The sequence below is a fragment of the Diadema antillarum genome, unplaced genomic scaffold (genome assembly GCF_040938485.1).
Source record: "Diadema antillarum isolate AM-2024a unplaced genomic scaffold, OU_Dant_1.0 scf00000146, whole genome shotgun sequence".
Taxonomy (NCBI): Eukaryota; Metazoa; Echinodermata; class Echinoidea; order Diadematoida; family Diadematidae; genus Diadema; species Diadema antillarum.
Window position 1 is genome coordinate 876564 of NW_027271035.1, and position 11518 is coordinate 888081.

The window sequence follows — 11518 nt, forward strand, 5'->3', positions numbered from 1 at the left end:
TTTTTCCATAACACAGATCATTTTTTATAGACTTTATTTATTTATTGATTGGTTTTTTAAATGGAACACATACTTAAGACCATACTAACTAGATGTATGTATTTCAGCAGGTAATTAGTAATTCCTTTGGCAGTAATTAGGAGCAGGAATTCTATTCATGAGTGATATTTCTGGTTGAATTTTATTTGTTTGACACTGTGACGGAAATATGTTTCTTGAATGACAGGTCGAGAGCAGGTGTTATTTTTTACTTTTGAACTTCCAAAGAAAAATTGCTATGTGTTGACATACATAGGTCCATTCCAATTCTGCCGTTTTCAGTTTCTCATTGGCAAGGCAATTGGATGGTCATTCAATACAACTATACCCTCCTCATGTTATACAATTCTAACTTCTAAGGTGGCTTCTAGATCTCTCAGATATTGTCCATTAGAAATATGACTCAGCATCGCTAGGAGTAAATTGTCTGATCATGCCTTTGACATTAGATTCTGGCCATATCTCAGCAAGTAAATTCCCTTCAGGCAGAATTTTACTTACCGGTTCAATGTGTAGAGGCAAAATGCTCGGGGTTCACAATATACCCACAGAGTGATCCTTCTCTCAAAGTGTAGATCAAACAATATACAGTACTGTGTGACTTCCATTATCCGGCCATGTTGGGATCAGCTTCTGTCCAGATAAGCAATTTGGCCAGAAATGGGAGACATGATGTTTACGCACATTCACATTGTAATGATAGACTCAGAAATTGAGCAATCACACACTAGCTGGCTATGGCTCATCCAACAACAAGCATGCAGCGCGCATTTGGTAAAAGTTGCGTGTGTTGATTTATGTGTGTACAATTTGTGAATGTGCTTGTGCTAATGTTGTTCACGGATTGCGAAGGTCACATTAAAGCCAACATTTTTGGTCATTTATTTTATCCGATCCAATCTACTGTAAGGTAGATTGCAGGAGTTTTGCAGAAGTTTTGATTGACTGTGAAATCACTTTTTTTAATTGTCTTCACTGTGTGAACATTTCTGTATGATACTCAATAGAGAAGTTTTGATTTGAAGAGATGGCCAGATAATCAAGGTCAGACTGTATTTCAGGATCGGAAGATTTTGTGATTGAGTGGAGGAGACCACAGGCTCACATTCTTAAAGGGATCGTATAGTTTTGGTTGAGAACTAATTTCAGGTTTCTAACATGTTTTGGTGAGATAATGAGAAACCTCTTGTGAAATATGATAGAGCATGTAATTCCATGAGGAATTCAACGTTCATTTGATGAAAATTGGTCTTGAAATGGCCGAGATACCCAAAAAAGAGCGATTCTACACTTCTAATAAAGTGTGGGACCCACACTTTATCACGATCACTTTGTTTTACTTTGTTTTTGGATGTTTCAGTCATTCCAAACCCGATTTTCATCAAATAATCTTTGAAATCCTCTTAAAATGGTATGCTCTGTACTAAATTATCATAAGTGTTTTCTTGGTATCTCGCAAAAAGTTCAAAGCCCAATTCTCATCTCCACCAATACTGTACCATCCCTCTAAGGCCCCTGGTTCAAGTCCCTGTGCAGCTTTGGTAATGCCCTTTGGCAAGGCACTGTGATGCAACTGCCTAGCTCTAGCTCTTCCAAGCTTTCCAAGTTTTTGTATTGCCTCCCTATGTGGCCATGTAAAATAAATCTAAATGCATTTCATACATGTGGTTGAACAGTAATGAGAATCATGAAAATGTCTACTTAAACTTCATCTAGTGAGCACAGAAGCTCATGATACTACGACGTATGTAAATTATGGATTTTACTTTGTTCCCTCTCTTTGATTACAAAGTGCTTGACAATGAACTCTCACCCTGTCTTTTAGGGTAGAAAACCTTATTGAAACATGGCATACCAGATGATGGGTTACTCACAGTGTCAAGTCAGTTTTCTCAGAATAACAGAGAAGTTGTGCAAGAAATCTTAACTTTGTGTACAAGCTGACTTTTGAAACGAATAAAGTCAAACAAACAGAAAACAGTAGAATGAAACAAACCATAGTTACAGTTTCTTTAAAAAAAAAGATAGCCAATGATTCTTATTTAGGTAAAACTTTGATGCTGATAACATGGAAACTGAACAAGATGAAGATGCTTCATTGCTGCTCGTCTCTTTCGTTGGTTTACACTCGGAGATGTTATGAATTCTCCTTTTGTCAATGGTTTAGCAACTCTAACCCCCTTTCCTGTGCTGCAAAAATAATTACTGCCAAATTGTTGCAACTCCAGAGCAATGGGATGTTAAGGGTAGGATTTTTTCTTGACAGGTACATAGGAAAATTAGATTTGTAAGTGATGATTTGTCTACTAAGAGTATTGAATACTTGCTGGGCCACGAAAATATCACCTCATCTAATTTGCATAGATCACTGTGACCTATGCCACTGTTGTGGAAAATGTGTTAAACTTCAAAATTCAATAACTTTAGTTTTATTTGTCCAACTTTGATGAAACTTTTGGCATTTTGTTTGTCTGGCTTAAATCTATGAATACAAAGAAAGTGGATGTGGAACATGGATTTTGTTTTCTGTGAAAGCAAAATCTACTGTGAAGATTGAAGGAGAATTTACTTCAAACATAAACTTGGATACAGGGAGTGCAGAGATATTAGAAGTATATATCAGTGAAATTGGAGGAAATCTCATCAAATGTTAGCAACTTATACAGATTTGGTAAAATCAGTGTGCCATCATTTCTGGAGTCTACACTAAGTCACGATGTCACAGTAGTTGAACTTTTATGAATGAAAATGTCAGAGAATCCACATATTATCATTTTCTAGCATAATTCTAGAATACTTGATTAACCCCCTTCACAAGGCAGGGGAGTGATACCATAGGTACATTTATGTCAGTTGCAAGTCTAGGGACTGTACGTGTATAATTTTCATGAGATACTCCATAATGGGGGTATAAATTTCATTATTAGACCAAAACAAGTTTATTATGTGCAAAGGATACCATGTTTAATACTTGGCCAGCTGACATCCAAACAGCTGCTATTTCTTTGACATACTATGCTCATCTTCTCCAAAGCACATGTTTATTGATATTATCTCTTGCCCAGTTTTTACTGCTAATATTGAATTTTTTTTTTCTTCACTGAGGTAGTTATCCGTCACATATGTGTCAATGAGATACAACACACAGTGTCAAGTCTTACATATGATCTGCAATACATGCGTTTAAGAGGTACGCACATTTGCATGATTTTGTTAGCTAAGCGAGATACATGTTTGTGATGTGCATTAAATGATACCGTAACATGTATTTATCTTTTTCGTTCAAATTGCCAAAGTAAATAGATTTATTTTTAACACATTCGTTTTATGAGGTGCATGTCTTTCTTTGTGTGTGTGTGTGTGTGTGTGTGTGTGTGTGTGTGTGTGTGTGTGTTTGAAGTCGATTAAATACACATCATTGCAGCAATTCATTGTTGCAGTATGATATTCATGAAGAACATGAATAATATTTGACCCTTTGTTATGCAAATGTTGTGTCCAAATTGCATTATGGAACGCACGTTAAGAGATGATTTGTTTGCCTGTTAAGATGTTCCAACTATTGCATATTATCTTTTTCTACTTTCATATTTATTTTTTCTCAGAAAGCAATTCACGATGCTGCATCTGGCCCTTCATGTGATCACTATGTCTATACTTGGCACTTCAGGAAAACCAAAAGAGTTTTGATATTGATAATGACAATAATGATAACATAGTATAACTGATAATATAATTGTAATGACAATAAGAACAAGATAAAGCAAGAAGATGAACAATAAAAATGAGTATACAGTGGACTCCCATTATAACGAAGTCCTCGGGACCGGCAGGTTTCTTTCGGTTACATTGAGATAATGTGCTTATTTCTTTATAACCTCACAAATAAACAATGAAAAACATCCCACAAAGAGGATAAAGTTACGGTGTGAATTTTTATTCTTTGTAACCGGAATTTTGTGATAACAGTGTTCGTTATAATGGGAGTGCACTGTATGTAGGGTAAAGTGTTATAGCCTACTTCATACCTACATAGATGTTGCACAGTGCAGTCTATGTAGTCACAAGTGTCTAATACTCAAATTACACAAACAGAATACCCCCCCCCCCCCCCCAAAAAAAAAAAAAAAAAAAAAAGTGAAGATGGAGCATAACTGTTAATATACAAAGAGTAGAAAAGCTAATGTAAAAGCTACAATGTGAAATGAATTTGTAGCAATCAATCACATGAAAGAAACAAAAGCAAAGTTGCTTTCCCTTTAGCATAAGACAATGCTTAGAGTATGGCTAGATTTGTGCATTTCAGCATGTGTGTGGGTGTGTGTCGTGGTGTGAGCATGGAGAGCAATCAGTATTTAGTTTGACATTTTACTGGAGAACAAGGAACAAAACCTGATACACATGTACAATTGCACATATTTTTTTTAAAATCTATTACAGTGTATTATACTCCATGATAGACCTGCTTGCACTTTATTTTGTCAGACATCAGTGGATGATGAATATAAGATGTCCCACACATCAATAAGTTATGAAATTGAAAAAAAAAAATGGTTAAATGAAATACTGTATTGAGCTCTCTCTATGGTCCTTTAGTGTGTTGCTATATACTAGTAGATGAGAACACGTGTGTGTGAGAGAGAAGGGGTAATATACGGGCCACAATGTATGTGTGGTTGCAGATTTATATGTGTGTGTTTGGCGTTATTATTTCCTTTTGTATGACACACTTTTGTAGGATGATTTTTTGTCATTTTCAGTTATTCATGTATTTTTATGAGATTTTTGTTGGAATCAATAACAAAAACACAAAGTAACACTCGTAGCAAGTCATTATGCCTCCACCACGAAGTGTCGCCGGAGGCATTATGTTTTCGGGTTGTCCGTCCTTCCGTCCGTAATGAATTTTGTGGACAGTGTGACTAAAAATCCGTTTGAGGTATTCTAATGAGACTTGGTATGTATATGCAAGAGTGGACGAAGTTGTGCCAATTAACTTTTGGGCGCTCATGCTCAAGGTCAAAGGTCCAAAAGGTTAAAGTCTAATGCTCAAAATTTCACTATTTTCCCCATATCTATGCAATGCCTGAAGGTTTTTTTTCTTGACACTCGGTGTATGGATGTAATACCAAATAAAGATTCTCCAGAGAGAGTTCGAGTCATGAGGTCAAAGATCAAAGGTCAGAGGTCAAGGTAAAATGTCACAATTTCACTTTTTTCTCCATATCTTGGAAACGATTCAAGGTATCTTCATGGAACTTAGTGCATATGCGTGTACTGACTAGCAGTGATTATCTAGGGAATGTAGGGGCTATGGGTCAAAGGTCAAAGGGTCAAGGTCAAGGTTCACTCCTCAAAATTTCACTTTTTCCCTCATATTTTGCAGTACTTGCCAGATTTTTCTTGAAACATGATACAAGTATATACATGTACAGTATTACCTGGGAAATTTTTTGCCCAAAGGTCAAGTGAACGTGCTAAATTTCACTTCTTTTTTCCATGTCGAAAGTGACTCAAGGTATCATCATAAAACTTAGTACATATTTATGCATTTTCTACCTGAAAGTAATTCTCTCAGGAATTTTAGGGTCTTAGGGTCAAAGTTTCAGGGTCAAAGCCAAGTTAGAATGCAAAAATTTTACTATTTGATACTGAAATTATACTTTTTCACCATACATGTACCTTGAAAGTTACTCAATGCATAGACCTACTAAAGGGTCAAAAGTCAAGTAAAGATCCTCAAATCCCCAAATACCTGCACTCTTAGGCAGTATAGCCATCCATCCAATAAACCTAGTTCAAGGAAAGTGAACATTCAACACATTTGTGACAAAACCTGTCATTAATTCTAATATTTTGCCAATTATGTGAAACTGTCATCACACTTTGTCAAGATGTTGTACAATAGACCTATTAGGAGAGCCATGCATTATGGCGAGGCATATCAGTCGCCATAGCGACATTTCTAGTTCTATATACTTAATGGCTCAACCTAGCTTTCACTGGCAGTTGAAAGTGTGTGTTTTCGAGCTCTTTTACTAATTCATATAACAATAGAAGATAAAGTGTATTGTCACAAATAGACAGATCGTTAGGAATTCACAGGGTGCGCGCTGTTAGTCCAAGTAGGAGTCGAGGGAAGACATCCTTCCCGAACAGTCTCCAAACTCTTGAGATGCATGGACATTATATGAATGTTTACATTTTTATTGCTACTAATCGACAAATTGCCCTACATCGACATAAATATGCACCTATTAGTTAGTGTTATACATAGTAGTAGCCATGATATATATATAAAAAAAGAAGAAAAGCTTGCTTAGTAATCGGTGCTTATTCACGTCGATATGGGGCAATGAAAACAACTTGACACAATGTTCACGTTGTTGCTGCAAGATAAATGCCGGGAGCAGTGTAACTCTGTAGTAGCCACCACGAGGCAATTCCAAGCTTGTGATTATTTAGTGACTTACCATCAGCATGTTACCATTAGCGCTGTGCATGCAAGTTTGGAAAGATTTGAAAAGAACTCCCTGCATTACTTGTAAAACATAATGAAAGGGGGAAAGGAGGGGGGGCGTTGACGTAAAGTGCGAACACGTGATATGCTGAATGTCGCACTTCGATAGAGGAGTAAGTTTATAAAGTTTACAAAGTTTGAAAACAACAGAATACAAAAGAATTTGTTCCACCGTGATTTTTAATATATATATTGCCATGTACACAGAACTGTTTTCATATGAGAAAAATACGTTAATAACTTAGTTCGTTTCTCTGTGATACAAATAAGGGCATACAAACAATAAAATCACGTTATTGACAATAGGCAACGTATATATAGCGTGATTATAATAAAATATCAAACCATCTCGTTTGCAAAATGTCTTAAAGAGTACAAGTGACCAAAATTGGAGAGAAATATTGAGAAATGCTGTAGAATTGCGGATACATTACCATGAATATTCGTTCTCTCCCCGTTTTTGTTCTTGACGGTAGACAAATGGGTGAGCTGTATGCTAATACACTTGATATCATTAAATGGATACTTCAACCAGTGGCGTATCTAGGGAAAACGGCGCCCGGGGCAAGCGCGAAAATTGCGCCCCTAATTTCTGAAATAGTGTTCAACCCCAACCCCATCCCGGTAGGGACTTTTAGAAAAAAAGGTCCACATATGCTTTTTCCAGCACATAAAAGGGGTCTTTTGAGGGTGATTTAAATGTAATAAATTTAGATAAATATTGGCGAGCGAGCGCAGCGAGCGAGCCAAAATTTTTTGTATATTTCGCGTCATCATCACGTTTGGTTCTTATCTTCTTTTTTTTTGTGGATAAATTGCGGCGAGCGAGCGCAGCGAGCGAGCCGAAAATTTTTGTATTTTAGCTTACAATACATGGAATTCTTGTCATTTTTTGCTTATTAAATCTTACAATTCTAATCAAGATATTGTGACGGCCTTATAGATAACGATTTATACCAACAAACTTAGGACTCGAAAAAATACTCCAAATTAGTACGCACGAGTGAGCCGAAATTCGTATATTTCCGCGCCATCATCACGTTTGGTTCTTATCTTCTTCTTCTTCTTTTTTTTTTTTTGATAGATTTTGGCGAGCGAGCGCAGCGAGCGAGCAGAAAATTTTTGTATTTCAGCTTACAAAACATGGAATTCTTGTCATTTTTGCTTATTAAATCTTACAATTCTAATCAAGATATATAAGTGACGGCCTTATAGATAACGATTTATACCAACAAACTGAGGAGTTGAAAAAATATTCCAAATTAGTACGCACGAGTGAGCCGAAATTCGTATATTTCCGCGCCATCATCACGTTTTGTTCTTATCTTCTTTTTTGATAAATTTTGGCGAGCGAGCGCAGCGAGCGAGCCGAAAATTTTCGTATTTCAGCTTACAAAACATGGAATTCTTGCCATTTTTTGCTTATTAAATCTTAAAATTCTAATCAAGATATAGTGACGGTCATATAGATAACGATTTATACCAACAAACTGAGGACTTGAAAAAAAAAATACTCTAAATTATTACGCGCGAGTGAGCCGAAATTTGTATATTTCCGCGTCATCATTACGTTTTGTTCTTATCTTGTTTGATTTTTTTTGCCCCCCCCCCCCGTAATGTTCGACACCTTTGGTGTCCTCGTTTGATCCAGTATAGGCGATCGCTTCAGAACGAAAGAAATAAAATTGCAGCCGCTGCTCCGTGTAACATTTTGCCTTCTAACAATGGCATGTGTGAACACAATATACATTGTCATTTTGTCCCCGTTATCATCACGTTTTGTTCTTATCTTCTTTTCTATACATTTTGTCGAGCGAGCGCAGCGAGCGAGTCTAAATTTCAGCTTACAAAACATGGAATTCTTGTGTGAACACAATTAACATTGTCATTTTTTGTTTTTATCTTGTTTGATTTGGTTTTCTCTCCCCCCCCCCCCCCCCCCCCCCGGTCCGGGCGAGGGGTTTTTTTTTCCTTCTTCTTCTTCTTCTTCTTCTTCTTCATTTTTTTCTTTTTCTTTTTCTTCTTCTTTTTTTCCCGTTTTTTCGTTTTCGGCGCCCCCAAGGAGTGGCGCCCGGGGCACGTGCCCCCCTTGCCCCCCCCCCCCCCCCTAGATACGCCACTGACTTCAACAGCCCAACATGATACCCGCCATGAAATCGAAAACAAACAAACAAAAACAAAAACAACAAAAATCAACCTTAACATTTGCAGAGAAAAAATCCACAACCCCGTTATTGCCTGAGTTTTAGTAACCTTTGAACTGTACACAGATTGATCGCATACCATTCTAGAAATCCCTTAGTTCATAGAATTTCGAAGGCACATGAATTAGTGCAATATATATCAACATAAAGCTGGAACAGTACAAAATGTTAGACATGAAAATATAAATCCGGATTAGTGTTCGATAGTTTTACACTCCTGTGTGTCGTGTATTGTTTGATGTTACGGGTTTAGAATTTTGTCAACAGAAAGTGTACGTGCAGATTTTTCATATTGTTCACTGGTCTTGCATGTAAGTGTAAGCTGGAATGAATATCACTTGGTCCTCGAACCACGGGGGTGTTTCACAAAGAATCTAAGTCGATCTTAAAATTTAAAGACATCTTAAAATGGTAGGTTTAGTGTGTCTTCAATAATATTCTAACTGTCATAATAAGAATGAACATTTTGGAGACTTTTTCATCCAGGCATTAATGAACAAAATAAGTAAGGGACCAAGGATTTTTTTTCTGTAAATTTTGATAGCAATTTGAATTGGATTCTAAAAACATAAGATAAACTGAAAAGAGAAACCGATAGTATACCATTGATAATTTGAAGTCGATCTTAACTTTTAAGTTCGACTTAAATTCTTCGTGAAACAGCCCCAGTAGAGGTATCTCTCCTATGTACCTCCCTGCTAAAATCCTTTAACAATCGACACGAGTTGCTCTCATAGCTCAACAGCTGGCTCGCGGTTTATCACCAATACGAGGCGGGAAGAGAGATTTTGGATCCTCTCAATATTAAAGGAACTATAACATAGTGCAAATGCATGCTGACTTATGTTGATTCATGATACCGTCAACATGAATATCTAAATACGTGTCATATATTTTATTTCTTCAGACTACTTGCATACGTAACCCCCCCCCCCCAAAAAAAAAACCCAAACAAACAAACAAACAAACAAACCAACAAACAACAACAAACAAACAAACAAACAAACAATTTCCAAACCAAGATTCTGCCAGTGACATCATCTGTCAATCATTGCTAGAGTATACTGATATGATACAGGACACCGGAATGTACCTTTCCCTAGACTAAGCATGTTTGGGAGTGTCCAAACCATCTGAAGATAAGTAGTAGAAAAATTATGATAAAATATATATGGCACATGATATTTAGATATTCTTTTGGCCGCATAAGTGATGATCAGGGTATTATGAATTCATACGAGTCGACATGCATTTAGCATTGCATAGTTCCTTTAATATTTCGCATATCTTACCCGTGAGAGATAGCGCTTCGGGCCTTCTCCCCTAGCGCGGGACCGGCGCGCCTCTATCGCGGGAATGATTTTCCGCGCAGAGTGTACAACTACCGCTCTCCGGACGCATGATGTCCTTTTGCTTCAAAGATGGGAGAGTAGTACGGACTTGCCAAATGGTCCAAATTTTGGGTAACGGTGATTTAGACGTCGTTGACTGTGTCACCAGCTGTGTCACTTGGATGAGTCATGAAACTGTTAAAAAACTGTATTCACATGAGTAATTCCTTTTCACAACATTCATAACAAGTACTCTTATTTCAATTCGTATAATAGACGAACCAAAACTTTAATCATTCAAGGATTATGTAACTTGCATGTGAACATTCTGTCAACTTTGATGGATTGATACGAACAAAATAATGTTAATGCATGGAAGGTGAAAAAGAAACAAAACCAATCAAAATCGCAACAAAAGAATTCCTCAAACAATCTGCTTCAAATACAGTTTTCATCGAATCCGGAAATAACATCAGCCGGTATGCAAACTACAGTTTTCATCGAATCCGGAAATAACATCAGCCGGTATGCAAACTCATAGTTTTCCTGTCAAATATTTACGGCAGACGTGTTGCCTTTATCAATTTGCCAATGTTTTCTTAATTGTCACTCGCATGCGATGCTTGCTGTGAAACACGGATTTGTCCAAGCTATTATTGAGAGACAACGTGCCTTATTATCCATCATAATCTGTACTTAACAATTGGTAAAAATTATTGGGTACTTCGTCATGATTTAATTGATTTCATCATTGATACGAGAAATATTCTAAAGAAATATTGAGGGAAATATTCTATCTTTTTGGTTAAAAATAAATAATGTTCCTGTTATTTCACGTTATGTCGCTATAACAATGCATGGTAATCGTATAGGTCTATATTGTAATTCATATAATACGGTACGCATCTTAAAAAAGAATGCCTTTGCAACATCAGAATCATGATTACTCAAACAAATGCACTCAGAAAATATATTCAGTATAGTGTGAACAATAAGGAGAAATATACATGCCAGATGTACGTAATACACAGCATGGCAATCTTATCATCGCGCCGAACAGAGCAGTGTAATAAAAATGATCACAATATAGTATGTTACAACTGTGTCATAATTCAGAGTTAGTATTCCTGCGTTGCAATGAAATTCATGATGGCACTGACTGATATGTTTTGTTTGTGACAATAGCAGTTTTTGGTATGTGGCGTATGGATGAAATAATGACAATTTTTCAAATTCTAAGGAGAATTCTGATAAATCAAGCGTTTGCTTGGCTACTAATACTAATGTCACTATAGCTTCTGGAAGTGGGTCGATGTGTTTTAATTGTAAACCGGTACAGTGTTTCTCTACGGAGGTTGAATGCGTAGCATCGTCAAGATTAGTGTGCCCATTATTTCATCTTCGTTTTTCCCTTCACGCGAGCC